The sequence below is a fragment of the Manis javanica genome, chromosome 1, assembly GCF_040802235.1.
Source record: "Manis javanica isolate MJ-LG chromosome 1, MJ_LKY, whole genome shotgun sequence".
Lineage (NCBI taxonomy): Eukaryota > Metazoa > Chordata > Mammalia > Pholidota > Manidae > Manis > Manis javanica.
Window position 1 is genome coordinate 233,446,248 of NC_133156.1, and position 15,433 is coordinate 233,461,680.

General features: G+C 45.0%; 1 long non-coding RNA gene across 1 annotated transcript in view; it reads left to right on the forward strand.

Annotated features, from left to right (window-relative positions):
- The first annotated feature begins 14,369 nt into the window (after positions 1-14,369).
- LOC118973916 (uncharacterized) overlaps positions 14,370-15,433 on the forward strand; it is a 185,603-nt gene continuing 184,539 nt past the window's right edge. The window contains exon 1 of the long non-coding RNA XR_012133379.1: positions 14,370-14,499. This is a non-coding gene — a long non-coding RNA (uncharacterized lncRNA). The remainder of the gene's footprint in view (positions 14,500-15,433) is intronic.

The following is a 15,433-nucleotide window of genomic DNA, read 5'->3' on the forward strand; positions in this document are numbered from 1 at the left end:
CGCGGGCCCGGACCGCGCGCCCGGCTGCGAGCGGCTGGGCAGGAGTCGCCCGCCGCAGCTACCAACCCGTCTACCCCGAGCAGCTCCAACAGTGTGCCTAGTGTATTTCTCCGCACCTAGTTCATCTTCCCAGCGCCTTTTCCCCGAAATCGGGCACTCTCTGAGCATCAGGCCACCGCCGCTCAGAAGCCGCCCTGGGCGAGGAGCGCTTCTCTGTGAAGAACGTGCTTGCATCAGTGGTGCTGCATGGAGTTTCAGAAATTAGTTTCGTTTTATTTTTCCAATACCCTCCTTCCTTGCCATTTAAAAAGAAATCGCTTGCTTTTAGTTGATGTCACCGTCCTCTTGCCATCACCACCGCCGCCTCCCTCACCCCTCACCCCAGGGTATCAGTATTTTCAGAAGAGCCGCCAAAGGCACCTTTTGACTCGGACCGAACACTAATTCTTACCTTCCCGTTGCGATATCCGAGGGGCCTTGGCCACGTGAAACAAACCCTTGGGCCCACACCTCATGCTAGTGTTCCTGGCTCCCAGCCAGAGGGCTGGTCTGCCTGAGTCCTCTTCTCTTAGGACTCCCGCCCCCCACCCTGCAGCAGACCTGCTTGGACCAAATGCATTCAAAATTGGGAATCCAATGAGGACTGCTCGTCACATACAGCCCAGATTATTCTCAAATGCCTAGGGAGGTCCCAGTGCATTGAGTTGGGCAGAAATATACATACCAGGAAAGGGGCTTGAACTCAGGCAGAGGCTTTGAATTTTAGGCCTTAACCTAATGCATCCTGGTAAATCAGAAGCAATCTGGTTGGGGGGACAAACTTTCAAAAAAAAGTCAAGGGACTGGGAAAAGGGAGGTTACCAGACCCTTGGAGTTTTCCATGCATATATGCATGCTTTCTAGTGGGGGAGAGAATGGGGACCATATAATTTATTGCCCACAGTGGGACACTTGAGTAAAAGGGAGAGTTATTTATAATTATGCCCACTGGAGCAAATTTATAATTATAATTACACACAACCAAGCTACTCTACTGATAGGGAGCTCCTGGGAAGTTGGCCAGAGATGACACTGTTCAGCAGGCCATTATAGGGCCAGAGTTTGAAAAAAAGGACAAAAAGTGGCCTTACTCCTCCTAGCATAGCTCCCTATCCCTCTCTCCCCAGACCTGCCTAGGACTTAGTCCCTGGCCCTAGGGGAATTCATGTGTTCCCCCAGGGTGTCACCATGACTGCTGATCAGCATCCTTTAAACCAGGCTCATCCCTTGAAAACTTCTGTGCTCTTGTCTCTGTTGAGGGATCCGAAAGGCATAGGTGGTCTCTGTTCGGTGGCCACCAACAGTGCTTTATAACTATAGAGGTTGGGAGACCTTATTCCAGCCCTGTCTGGGCCTCTGATTTCAAATGAAAATTGAGTCAAGACCCTTTTTTTTGCTCCCTGGGTCCCTGTTTCTTCAACTGTAGAACACGCCCTGCTCAGCTCACGTGATGCCCCAAGAATTATCTTCTCAATTCCAGGAAATCTATGAAGGCTTACTGTAAGCCAGGCCCTGTGCTAGTTGTTAAGGACCCAAGTGTGAGTGAGATGTGCTCTCTGCCACCCAGAGCTTGGAATCTAGCCCCAGAGAAAGACTTGGGCAGACACTATGTCATTGCATAACCATGTGGCCATCCAGGTAGCATACAGGTAGAAACAACTTTTCCTGGACTTCAGGAAGTTTCCCCAGAAAATGCAGTTTGTTTACCTTGAATTAACCCAGAGAAAATATATATATTGAAACCTACTATGTGCCAGACACTAGGTACAGAGATACAATGATTTTGAAAATATATTTCCTGTCTTCATAGGCCTTGAAAATGTTCTACAAGTCATAAAAATACCATGAATAAGAGATTGTTGTTGGCATTTCAGGCAGAGAACGTGCAAAAACAAAGGGGTGGGATGTCCTGAAATTTCTAGTAACTCACCGTGGCTCCAGTAGTGGCAGTTTAGGAGCGGTGCAGAGGCATGTAGCTAAATGGTTTATTGGAATTAGAATGGGAAGGGCTGAAAGACCAGGGATAGTCATGGTCTTTGTAGTAGAGGAGATGGGTAGTCAAGGCTACCATTAAATGGGCAGGTGACAGGGTTGGACTGGGGTTTTAGAAAAACCATGCTGGAGTTCATTTGGAGGAAACAGCAGTGGACTTCCAGGGAAAGAAGGGAACACAGTAGCCTGGAGGGATCAAGAAAACGATGAACTTACAGTGACGCGTAACTGATGTGGGCGTGACTGATAGTGTGTTTATCGCCTCTGATGAGAATGTCCTGCTCATTCTTAAAGGACAAATTCATGGGCTTCAGAAGCTATTGCACCACAGGATGAATTATACCAAGTATAATGTATAAATTACACTGCAGGTTATTTATACCAAGTGCCTTAACTGTATTTACACGTACTAACAGTAATTCTGCTCAGATTGAAAAAAAAAATACATAGTAGGAAGACCTGGGTGGGAATCTTCAACCACTCACTTTTCAGCCATATGACCTTGGAAGAGTTTAGAATTATCTTAATTATGAAGTGGAACTAGAATCTGAATTTTACCTAACGCATGAAAATTATGAAAGATGTATATAAAGCAGCTAGTACAATGTCTTGCAGTAATAGGAATAGTTATTCTTACTATTATTATTAGAATGCATCCACAGAAAGCAGTCCAACATGTAAAAAAAGTAGTAATAATAGATAAATGCTTAGAGTATCAATAAAATGTGTGGGAGTTATTAAACATACAGTTGTAGGAATGGTTAAATACAATATTTAGCTATGATAAAACATATGGCAATTAAAAAAAGGTTATGGAAGTGTATACACATGTCAAAATTCAGTGAGTTGTACACTAAACATTTTATTATATGTACCCCAGTAAACATTAATTAAAAAAATAATGAAGCCCACTTGGATTTTAAAAAATAGGTTATATAGTATCAGGGAGACACATTTTAACCAGTCCACTCTTTAGGATAGTCAAATCCAGTTGCCTTAGGTAGTCACTAGCCTGCTATGCATGCTTTCCAGAACGTTCTTATCTTGAAATATATTTAACTGTTCTTTCATTCACTTCACTGTGCATTGCTTCATTCTTTAGCAAACATACAGTAAGTACTTGCTAAGTGGGAAGCCCTAAGTTAAGTAGTGTTTGTTGATCAAATAAATAGCGTTTGAGGACTCCAAAGACTACTATGTCACTTTAAGGCTGACATCTACCACAAGTGATGACACTCACCTTTCTTAAACAGCTCTTACATCAAGCCATCCTAGGCTTTATAATCTGTGACAGATTTCTAGGACAAATTGTAGATAATGTCAACTCATGCTGATGTGCACATTATGGACTGCACAACTCCAGAACATTCCATTCCCATGGAGGTCTCTGTGAATGGCATCCCTGGAGTTACACAAAACACAATCTTCTTGGTGTTACGTGGAGCTTTGGGTATAGATTCACTGGACTAGAATTCAAGAACTTCCCAACACCCTCACCTCAGACTCTTCTTGGTTACATGCCCACCAGCTGCTCACCACTCTGTGGGCCATGGAGTACCACCTCTGTGCCCAGGACTGGGGTCATATGTTCCTCCATCTTTGGTGCGTCCATGTTTCCCAGGAATTACTCCTGAAATGTTCGCTCTACCTTGCTCACCTCTTTCAGCTCAATTCAGTTTCCCAAGTTTTATTTGGCTTTTTTGGTGTTAAATGACATGTTCAAAATCCACAAGGATGAGTGCATGGCCAACAATGAAAAGGTTTGTGGAGTTGCAATCAAGTAGCCCCGATGACAGAATCTGAAGATTGCTTAGCATCAGAGTGGGGAAAAGTAGCCAGCATAGGGGCCTCTAATTGTTCCTTCAGGCAAGATGTAACTAACCAACATACGTGAAACCAAATCCGGATACCATTCTAACATCCTGCTGTAATGGCTCCAGGAGGTCCCCTGTCTTAAACTGAGTTCTTCACTGTTCCCTGAGGTTCCACCATTAGTGTTGCATTATTTTGTGTTCAACTTCATATCCCCTTGCTGCCTTTCTTGAACATTCTGTTGCCTCTAGGAAGGGTTTCTGTCATCCCTTTTTGTAAGCAGAAAGGGAGAGAGCCAAGGAAGAGGGCGCACACCTGCACAGCTGTAGCCACTGGAGCTGCATGCGGCCAGGTTCACTGCAATCCCAGGGTCCGCACAACAGGGAGGTACACTTCCAGCAAAGGTGAGGTGTGTTGTCTGCTCCTAGGCTTCGTGTCATAAATTGTCCATTACTTTGAGAATCTTCTGTAATAATAGCTATATTTTAATTATGTCTTTTGAGTGCTAGACCAGCCACTTTTGTTTTCTCTCTGGTTCTTACTCAACCCTTCAAAATAAGTATTATTACTCCCACTTTATAGATGAAGGAACCAGGATCCAGACAAATTTCTTTGCGTAGTAGCCCTGTTATTCAGTGGCTTTGCAGGTGTGTGTGTGTGTGTGTGTGTGTGTGTGTGTGTGTGTGTGTGTGTGTGTGTGTGTGTGTGTGTGTGTGTGTGTGTGTGAAACGAGTTCTTTCTGAAACTCTGTGGTGCTTTACTACATCACATCGCCCATTGCCAGGCTTTCTAGACAGGTCTAAACCTTCGGGTTGCATAGCCCAGTTAAAATCCTCCCACGACAGTGATTTCTTTTCCCATTTTTGTTAAACAGTTCAGAAGGCAGTTGTTTATCTACAAGGTGATTCTTAGTAATACTTACTAAAAGATGACTCTGTGTGTATTTTTTGTTTATTCATTTGTTTGTTTTCCCATGGCTAGATAGGGGATGTGTTTTTCTCTTTGGATGAATGGACCCCTGGGAAAAGCCCGGCACACAAATAAGGAAGACATTGGCCATGTTGGAGCCCTTTCCTCCCAGACCCTGTTGTGGTGACTGTTCTCATACCGGAAAGGAGTTGTTGACAGCTGAGTGCTCACAAGTGAAAAGAATAGAGGAGAATTTTTGTTGTTGCTCTTAAGTTAGAGGAGGGTGGGAACCCCAGCCTATGGAAATTTTCCGGGTATTGTAAACTGTCTACAATCCTGTTACGTATTGCTGAGCAACCAACAGAGAAAAGTGAAAACAGGTAAAATGAACCAGCTGGTCCAGGAAGTGCTGTGAATTTACATATTATCTAGAGTGCTAGGTTACTGTAAAAATAGATGCCCTTTGAAGCGTGGTCTGGGAAATCTCGCGTGTGTTTCCACACCTGGAACACAGACAGACCCGGAGGGAGAAGGCAGCGTCCCTCAGCCTCACAAGCTTCAGGGCTCTGAATGACGCTAACTTCCCTGCCCTCCATGGAGTGGAGATACTAGCACCTTCTTACAAAAGGAATAGGCTAAATCAGATGTTCACTGAGGTCCTCCTTCAGCTTTTCAAATCCAGCCTTCAGTGCGGGAAAGACAGGCTTGTCACCAGCAGACCAATGTCTGAACAGCAATGCTCTGAGTTTTCATTCCATTTGGGCCCTAATCTGGCCAATTGGCAACAGGGCCTCAGGAGGCCCTGGTTGCTCAGATTCGGGTTTATACGAGCTAATATGTGTCCCAGGCTTGCCTGTTTACACAGCACTCTTATGCATGTGACCCCGTGTAATCCTCACAAAGGTTACATGAAGGAGGTTTCATTATTAGCCTCAGGAGAAGAAACCAGGTCTCAAGGAAGTTAACTAGCTCATGGGCACAGGCCCAATGCATGAGATACCAAGTCCAGCGTTCGTTCATGATGCAGCTCTCCTTCCTACGCCTGCCTTCCCGGCCACTTTGTCCCTGCTCTTGTGGTCCCCCAGCCCTCTCTCTCCTTTCTCTGTTTCCTTCCCCATTCAAATGTTTTAAACGCAAAGCTATTTGGGCATCTTACAGGAGTCCTTGCATAGCATTTCATTTGATTACAACAATAATGGTTGCAAACCAGGAAAGCGTGACTGAACAAAAAGCTGGTATCTGAAGGACAGCAGTTCCCACCCTGTTAGTCCTGGATCGCAGGGGCACTAGAGTAGCGCATGTGTAGTGGGCGACTCTGCTCCTTGTGGGGCGATCTTCTCAATAGACTACCGATGTTGTAAGTGGTACATCTCCCCCATAGCCGTGCAATTCACTTTCAAGTATGCACACGTGCTTTTGTGGTTAATAAAATACAGAAATGTAAACAAATAACAGAAGTCATATTTCTCCCATCTAGGCATTTAAAATACTTACCTAGGTGTAATCACGATAAAATTTTGTTTCATTCAGATTGTCCCAGAATTTAGAAAGGTTGAGCTTGGTCTTCACTGGATGGATGGTTCCTAGCAATCAGCCCAACACTTGAGCAAATGGGTCCTTATGTATGTGTGGGACTCAAGGGTGGTAAATGGTCCTGGGTGTGTAAACTGGAGGACAGGGTAGGGAAAGGAAGTGCTTTTGTTCTACATGTGAGCTGTGCTTCAGGGCCAGGTCCTCTTCTCTTCACTACGTGATAAAAGAGCCCGCTAACAAACACAACTTTTAGGAGATTCTGCCATAGGGAAATAAGTTGCTTTCTAAATGTCACAGTTGCTCAGTGGTGACAGGGTTGGACCCCTGACAGACTTGGGGAAACTATATCCAGAAAGGAGTTGAATATAAAAGTCAACCAAGCAGCATCAGTAGCGCTGTGATCCTAGGTCCCTAAACCTCAGTTTCTGCTTCTTTAAAATGGCACCTTTATAAGAGAGACCTCAGAGCTGTAAGGATTCGGTGTGAGGCAGGCAAAGTGCTCGGGTTAGCCCTCACCACTGCTCCCCTTAGAATCACCAGTGTCAGCTTCTCCTCGCCTTCTCCCCTCTGCTCCTGTCCCCCGCTCCTGTCCCTGCCTCTTTCTCTTCTTTCTCCTTCTCACTGAGGCTGTGTTAGGCAGTCATACTCAGATATCCCAAATACGGTCCTGGGCCTCCCGCTGGCTGCTCGCGGCCTGGCAGGGAGACACAGGAGCCTCCCAGCCTGGGTGTAAAGGCACAAGGTGCTGCTGGGATTCCCAGCCACAAATTTGGGATCCATCAGGAGCTTGCAAAGCTTCACCAGGTCGGACCCCTTCCCTTTCTCAAAATTCATGGGAATTCCTCAGGGAAACACAGGTAAAACTGGCAAAGACCAGTTTTGAAAATCCTTTACTTAGCTCATCATCCCTCCTCCTGCCAGGACCCCTTCCTAGGTCATCTAAAGAAAAGGCTGGTACCTTTTTGGCTGGTACAGGGTAGGGAGAGGATTCACACTCGGATGGGTTTGAGTCTACTGCCTTCTGACTTTGGTCTAGTCAGTCTTGGCTGAGTTCTGGGCAGTCATAACAAAATACCATAGACTGGGTGGCTTAACAACAGAAATTAATTTTCTCACAGTTTTAGAAGCTGAAAGTCTGAGATCAAGGTGCTGGCAGGGTTGATCTCTCCCCGAGGCCATTCTTCTCAGCTTGTAGATGCCACCTCTCCTGAGCCCTCGTGTGGCCTTTTCTCCGGGTGTGCACACTCCTGGCAGCTCTCTCTCTTCTCGTAAGGGCACCAGTCCTATGGGATTAGGGCTCTGCCCTTATGACCTCATTTAGCCTTAATTGCCTCCTCACTGGCCCTATTTCCAAATAGCCACCCTGGGGGTTAGGCCTTCAACCTATGAATTTGGAAGGGACACGATCCAGTCCGTAACAGTTGCTGTGTTCAGGGATTTATTACTACCAACATCACAGAGATTAATAAAACTGTATCTCTTGTCTTCAGAATTTATAATTGTGCTGAGGCACACAAAATTTATAGCAAGAAATCCTACCATAAAGTCAGCTGTAGAAACTGTAATTATAAAATATAAACTAAGGCAGAGGATTTTGTTTGCCACTTCATCCTTTAAGGTAGTCCTTTGCACAAAGTAGGGGATATATGGGATATTATATGTATCTTTATGATGTATATATGTATCTTTTTATGATGCGTATATATATATATATATATATATAAAACTTTAAGTTATATATATATTTATATATATGTATAAAACTAAAGTTTAAAATGTGTTTGGAAGCTCTGGAGAAGAAAAACAACCTTTCCAAGTGGGAAGTAAAAGTAAGGACGACAACATTTGAGCTGGCCTTGAAGTCAGAGCAAAATATCCACAGGTCAGAAGAGAAGAACATGTCTAAGAGGAGGTACTATGCCAAGTCCTGGAGGTAGGAAGGCAGAGGCCTGCTGGGATAAGAAACATCAGTCAGGCTTGCCTGAGGCACGTGCAGAGACCGCAGGGAGGGGAAACAAGGTTGCTGTCAGAGTGTAGAGGAAATATGAATGCTAAGCTAAAATGCTAAGCCTTCATTCCACTGGCCAGATGTTTGCCTGGCCTCTAAATGAAAGATCCTTATTAGCCAGAAATCTCATGGTAGAGTAGAAAGCACACTAGACTAAGTGCTGAGCTAGTTGAATGTTCTTTCATACATTGCATCCGTCATCTATTGCTGCATAACAAATAGCCCCCCAAAGCTTCCACTTCTAAGGTCGCTCATATAGTTACTGGCAGGATTCAGGGCCTTGAACGTTGTTGGACTGAGGGTCTCATTTCCTCCCTGGATGTTGACTGGAAACCAGCCTCAGTTCTGAGCCACATGGGCTTCTCCACAGGGCATTTCACAGCATGGCAGCTGCTTCATTAGACCAAACAGTCCAGAACAGCCAGAGAGAGAAGCCAGGTGGAAGTTATGACCTTTTATAGCCTAATCTTGGAAGTGCAGTCCCGCCTCCCTTTGCCATAGTCTACTTGTCAGAAGCAAGCCACCAGCGCCACCCCAAACACAACAGGAGAGGATCATACAGCTGAGTGAGTGGTGCAGGGGCAGGGTCACTGGCAACCACTTCAGAAGTTGCCTGCCATGGCTTTCTATTGGGTGGCATACCAGAATCTTGGGGTGGAGATTATTATGTTTAATAGGAAGGGGTGGAAGCTAAAAGCTGCTGACCTACACTGAGAGAGTTGATATCCCTCTGATATTCCTCGAGGATTCTTCCGTCTGGCATGATGGCTCCATGGCTGGGCAATGTGCTCTCTCAGCCTCTCTGCCCCCTGCCATCTTCATCTACCTCAAGACACCAAGTGTTTTTCTGGACTCTAAACATAGGCAGAGAATGACTCAATCTGGAGACGTGGAAGTCCTTGAGACTGAGGGCCCTGTTTTATTTCCCTCTACACCCACAGTGCTAGGACAGTGATGGACACATATTTATTGTTGTTTTCTGGATAAGCCAGTCTATTAGTATCATTCTCTTAGAAGCCTGGAGTGGAACGAACCTGGACTTTGGAGCGGGTCAGAGACACCTGTGATTGACCCACATCTGCCTGTGCCTCTGTACATCTGCACCCACCCTCTCTGTGCTTGAGTGAAAGGGGCTGTGTCTTGTCATCCAGTCTTCAAATACTTCTTGGATGTTTCAAAATGATAACTTTTTAAGTCCATATTTCACAACTAAAATGATTCTATTGTGTTCTGAAAATCTCTTTAATTGAATGTTCTCTTTGTCAACCCAGTGAACTGCTAGTTTTGCAATAAGATTCCCCTGGCACCTTTCCTGGGAGGTTTAGTGTGAGAAATTCACTCACATAACAAGAAATAAAATAATGAACGCCTGTCAATTGGCTGAGTTCTGTTGACGGATCACAGCACCATGCTAGGTGCTGGGCAGAGCGCAGGGGATCATTTAGGAACTCATCATAATAGCAGAAACCTCTCATACACTGCACTGCTTTCTCCTCTGAGATTTTTTTTTCTTTTTTTATCCTATCACATTTTTACTTGGGCCATAAATCACCAAGATTTTCTTACACACATAAAATACCCACAGTAGACGGATAAATGTACCAGGTTAAAGATGGCCATAGATTTTTGACACTCCTTCCTTTAAGAGGTGGAATCCATCCCCCCCCCGTGAACATGGACTGGTGTGGGATGGCTTGGATAGAGAATGGTGGATAGCATGCATGGCTTGGCTTTGAGAAGACTGGAAGCTTATTCCTTAGTCTCTTTGGAGCTACCATGTCCTAAGTCCAGTCAGCGGCCCTACAGGAAAAACCACACCAAAAGGCTAAAGACCACATGGAGAAGGAGAAGGCCCGATGGAGTTGAGCCTTGCAACCAAACCTTGACAAGGCTCCAGGCAGGAGACTGAAGCCATCCTCATCCCTCCAGGCCTGACCAGCAGCCAATAGAATACGGCTCACTGACCCTAGTTATGCCATCTGCCCAAACTCCTGCCCCACAAAATAATGCTGTAATGTGGTTTTACACCATTAAATATCAGGTTCATTTTTTAGTGAGTAACAGAAAATGGAGCTTTGTAGTGTAGTTGTCTTGTCCAGTCTGCTAGGCAGCTCCTCTAGGAAGTCCCACCCAGGGGAGTGAACAGATTACTGTAGTAAAGAGGTTATTTAATAAATACAGGTTGAATGGATTTCAAATCCTCCTTCTTCTGACAAATCTGGCTATGGGAAGATTTGCTTTCCTACTGTGCATAGCGTCATTTGGCAAAGATTATATAACGAATTCCGATGATTTTTCTGATGGTCTGGGGTGGACATCACTTTCTCAGAGGATCAAGAGTCCCTGAGGGTGAGGACCCCTTCCCCTCTCTCCTCTTTTGGGCAGTTGTCACAGTGTTGGGTATTCTGCAGGCTGAGAGGATGCAAATCCATTAAGAAAACAATGATTGCTTTTGGCCTAGAGGTTTTAGAATTCATCCAGCCCTTAGTAGAGTCTGGCCATCATTCAGGACACCTCTTGCTCTGCCACTAATTTACCAGGTGCCTGTGAAACAGTTAATTTCTTTCACTAGAACCCAATCGCCTCTTGTATAAAATAAGGATATTAAATTCAACGCTACTGAAGTCCTTGCTGTCTCCAACAGTCAGTATTCCAATGAGGCGTTTGTTTACTCACTCATTTTTCAAACATTGGTAACCCAGCTGCCATAGAAAGCCTCTCCAGGTCATGAAATCAACATGTGTTTCTCTGAGAATGAAGACAGTCCATTCCTTCCTTTAGGAATTTGCATCTAGAAGCTTCCTGACAAAGTAAGAGGGCTCCTTTCTCCTAATTCTAATAAGCATTTTGCAACAGTTTCCCATAGAGATGGGCGCAATTGTTGCCTCAGAGGTGGGGAGAGGTGACTTGCCACTGCCATCGTGTGAGACTCTCCCAGAAATCCTTGTTTTAATTTCCTAAAAATGTGGGTACTTGTAGTAATAATAACTAACATTTCTTAATGGCTATAAATATGCCCTCATTTCCTGTCACTTTGTGCCATGCATTATATTCTCCAGTAACTGAGGCTTATGTTCTTCACTATTTGGTCTGCCCTTCTCATTTCCATAAATCTTGCCAAGATTCATTTTGTGCAGCAGCTCTGTCAGGAACTCTCAGGTTGAGCTAAGAGTCCCTCCAGGTTGCATAGCTGTATCCCTGCCAAGCCATATTTTGTCAGAAGGATCTCTGCATATTCCTATTTTCAACTTACTTGTTCATTGAAGATGTGGAGTGTGTCTTACTCATTGTTGCAAATATAAGGCTTGAACAGTGCCTACACATTATAAATGACTGAACTAGCCCTGCATACTGTGCTCGTTGTACCAAATTAAATAATGAACACAAAAGGTGCTTATTATTATCCCTGTTGAACGACTGAACTGTGGCTCAGAGAGGAAAGTGACTTTCTTAAGATCATCTAGCCACAGGGCCCCCACACAGCGGCTTACTAATATTCTTCTCCACATCCTGAGAATATGGGACTTCTCCGTGGTGGGAGGGAGAGAGCTCAAGCTCTGTCCTCCTCCCCATGGATACAGATCCTTTGTTTTCAGTGTCTGGGAAATGCCCCAGGATTCCCTGCTGTGTTACCCTGGGAGACTATTGCTCAATCCCAGCAGCTGTTCTGGAGGAAAAGAAAAAGCAGACATTCTGAATGTATCATACATACAATGCAATATTGAATTGAAGATTGCTAATGAGAGAGAACTCATTGTGCAGTCTACTTCCAGTGAGGTCTAGCTCTTAATTTTCAGTGGGCGTAGCAGGAAGTACTAGTGTAAAAAATAAAACATATATATTACTAATACTGTTGCTATATAAAAAATATTTGGCCAAGATGGTTAAGATATGATTCAGTCCTTGTTCATCAAGTTGCTAAATATTATTCAGAGAGTGGAGTCACCATATGGTGTAACTGAGCTTCCTTGGGAGACTGGGTAAAACATTGTGTTGGATATAGAATCTGCAACTGGGCATGTCCCTGGTGGGTAGAGTCTGGATCAAGCCCCAGGCTGCTAATTCTACTAAAGTCCTCACGCAAAGATTAAAATGCACGTGGCAAGTGGAAAAAGCATAGCCCTGCACGTATTGCTCTGTGAGGTTGGTCTCTCTCAGAAACTGATGAAGATTAGGCAGAGCTCTACATCTAGACACTTTTGCAATCTTGAAAGAAAAATGTGTGTGGGCAAGTGCAGTACCAGCTGGGAAAATCTAAATGACTGAAACCCATGACTCAGAAATCTGAAATTGCCTCAGAACTAATGAAGCTCTGTGCAGATGACTCAGTTCATTCATGTCCTTAGTTTGCAGGCTTCAAAGCTTGCAGAAGGGGTCATTGTCCAAAGTTTAGAAGACCAGACCCCACACAGGAGACTAGGCTCGAACCGGGGGAGGTGGTCCAGGGCTCGCATCTCAGGAGCACATGCTGCAGAGGCAGGAGCTGGTGCTCGCTCTCCCCAGGGGCTGGGTGACCTCGGTCTGGAGAGACGTCTCTGGACCTGCCTTCTGTCCTGGTGCAATGAAAGGAGAGATCAGCTGATTTCTAAATCTTGGTCAGTTTCGATAGTGTGATGAGCCAGGCCCCCAGGAGGAAACAGAACTTGCCCTAGACGGTTCAAATGAAGAGATTTTAGCACAGGGACCCATTATAGCTGTGTGTGCCACATTAAGAGGACAAGTCAGGAAGAGTAAGGAATCCAGAGAGTAGTAAAGCCAGGAAGCCATTGTCAACCCCATGGCCAAAAGGACAACAGGCAAACAGTGTTACAGGAGCCCAGTGAAAACTGGAACTCAGGAGAAGACCCACCCAGTGAGAGCCACAGTCCTGGAGGGACACAGACACTCCCAGACACATGGCTCTGGTGCAAGGAGGAGGCGGAGAACAAATAACCTGAACAGTGTCCTCTCCCCTGTCCCCTTCAGTTTCCCAAGGTGCCTCTCACTGGTCAAACCCACCCGAGTGCCATCAGCCAAGGAAGCCTAGATGCAGCAGGTCATGGCTTGGCCTCATGTGGCACAGAGCAGTGCAAAGAAGCGTAGCAAATACCAGTGTTCTAGGTGTAACTTGAATAGGGTTCTGTGCTTCTACATCAGGGTAAAAGGCAGAACACATTTTTTTTTTTATCTGGAGTGACTGAAGAATGATTATTGAGTAACAGAATTCCTGAGGGCAGGGATCAGGTTTTGCTTATTTCCTCAACTTATCAGAAGTTATCACAGTGTCTGGCACATAGTAAATAATCAGGAAATATTTGTTGAATTAAAGCCTGATCACAAAGCAACATTTATAAACATCTGCAAGTGTGCAGGGCATGATGCATGGTGGATGCTCTGTTAATATCTGTGGAATGAATAATGAATGTGTAAGTTCAAAACAAATTACGTAATCTTTCGGATGAAAGGTTCTGCAAACCTCAGGCAAACCCTTGGTATTTTTGTTCTCGTAGTTGTTTTGAATATGATTTATGGTCACTGTTGCACAATTCATGTAAATTTCCTGGACTATGGAAATGGGCCCTGCAGTGTGAGGCCCAGTGATGTAATGAATTAATAAGCAAGAGTGGGCTTAAAAGAGACATCTTCAGCCTGTTGCCAGTGCTGAGTTTTACCAGCAGGAGTGCTTACTGAAGTAGAATGTGTGGCATATTCAAACGCTCAGTGAAACCACCTCCCGACTTGTAGATGTTCTAATGCAGGGAAGCGCTTTACAGAGAGGCCAAGAATGGACACCCAGCTATGCCGTCTCTGAGCTCTCTGATTTGAGATAAATACTTGACCCAGGGAGCCTCACTTTCAGTTTAATGCCTACCTCATAAGGCCAGTGTAAGAACTGGATGAGATGATGTGTGTCAAGTTCCTAGTGAAGAGCATGGCATGTCATAGAGGTTCACAGCTTATCAGTTCCATCTTTCTAGTGGAGTCATTGATTTTCTTAAAGTTGATGTAAGGTGTAAAGACCCAAGATGAGAAAAGACGTCTTCTGTATTGCTGTGCATATCATATTTTTGAAATACCACTCTTGTATTACAGGGACAACCATTTGCAGAAGAAGTATAAGAAATAGTGGAAGTTGCAGAATGCATCTAAATTATTATCACTCACTGCTCATATTCAGAAACTAGCTCTCACCCAAGTCACCTTAGCAGACAAGAAGATCATCACAGGTATGTGTTGCCCATTCTTCTCTTTCGTATTTGCTAAGCTCCAGTGCAGACATGGTCATCTGTGTACCAGCAGCCATTCTCCAACACCTCTGCAAGGGTCGCTTCCAGTTCCGTCTGTAGAGACTGACATGCCAGAAGCTCTTTTCCCAGCCTCCTTTGCAACTAAGCAGGCCAGGTGATGCAATCCTGACCAAGTCAGTAAACTTGGAAAACCTCTGGGCAAAAGTTTCCTTCCCCTCTGATGAAAAGGAGAGCATATGGGGAGAAGACCACTCTTGCTTTGAAATTGTTATGTGGGGATGTGACACCTGAGGCTTGCACAGCATCTTGACATCATGAAAGCCAAGCCAAGATGAGACACTGTGATTAATAATAAGAAACTCTTGGCCATCCTCTGCTTTTCCTGTCACCTAACTCTGAAAACCCTTGGAATTTCCTATAGGAGAGCCGCTGGGGCATCTTCTGTTTTTGTCCTCCTTTCCCGAAGCATCTCCAGAGCTGTACATGTGGTGACTTTTGGAAAGTCCCCTAAGGGTGTGGGCTGGTTGCCAAGGAAACCAACATTGATTAAAGGGATGTGACCTTCAGCCCCACCTCCCAACCCCCAGGGAAAGGAGAGGGGCTGGAGATTGAGTTCAGTAGTGAATGGACAATGATTTAATCAGCCATGCCTATGTAAATTAGGAGCCTCAAAAACTCAAAAGGACAGGGTTCAGACAGCTTCCGGGTTGGTGAATCAGAAAGCACCCCCATCCCTGGAGGGTGGTGCAACCTCAACTCCGTGACGTCAGAAGCTCCTGGGCTCAGGACCCTCCTGCCCCGAGTCCTGTGTGTCTCCTCATCTACGGGTGAGTAGTGTCCTTTAGCATCCTTTGTAATAAACCAGATGGAGCCCTAACCTGTGGGATCTGACCATCTTCAAGTAGATCGTGTG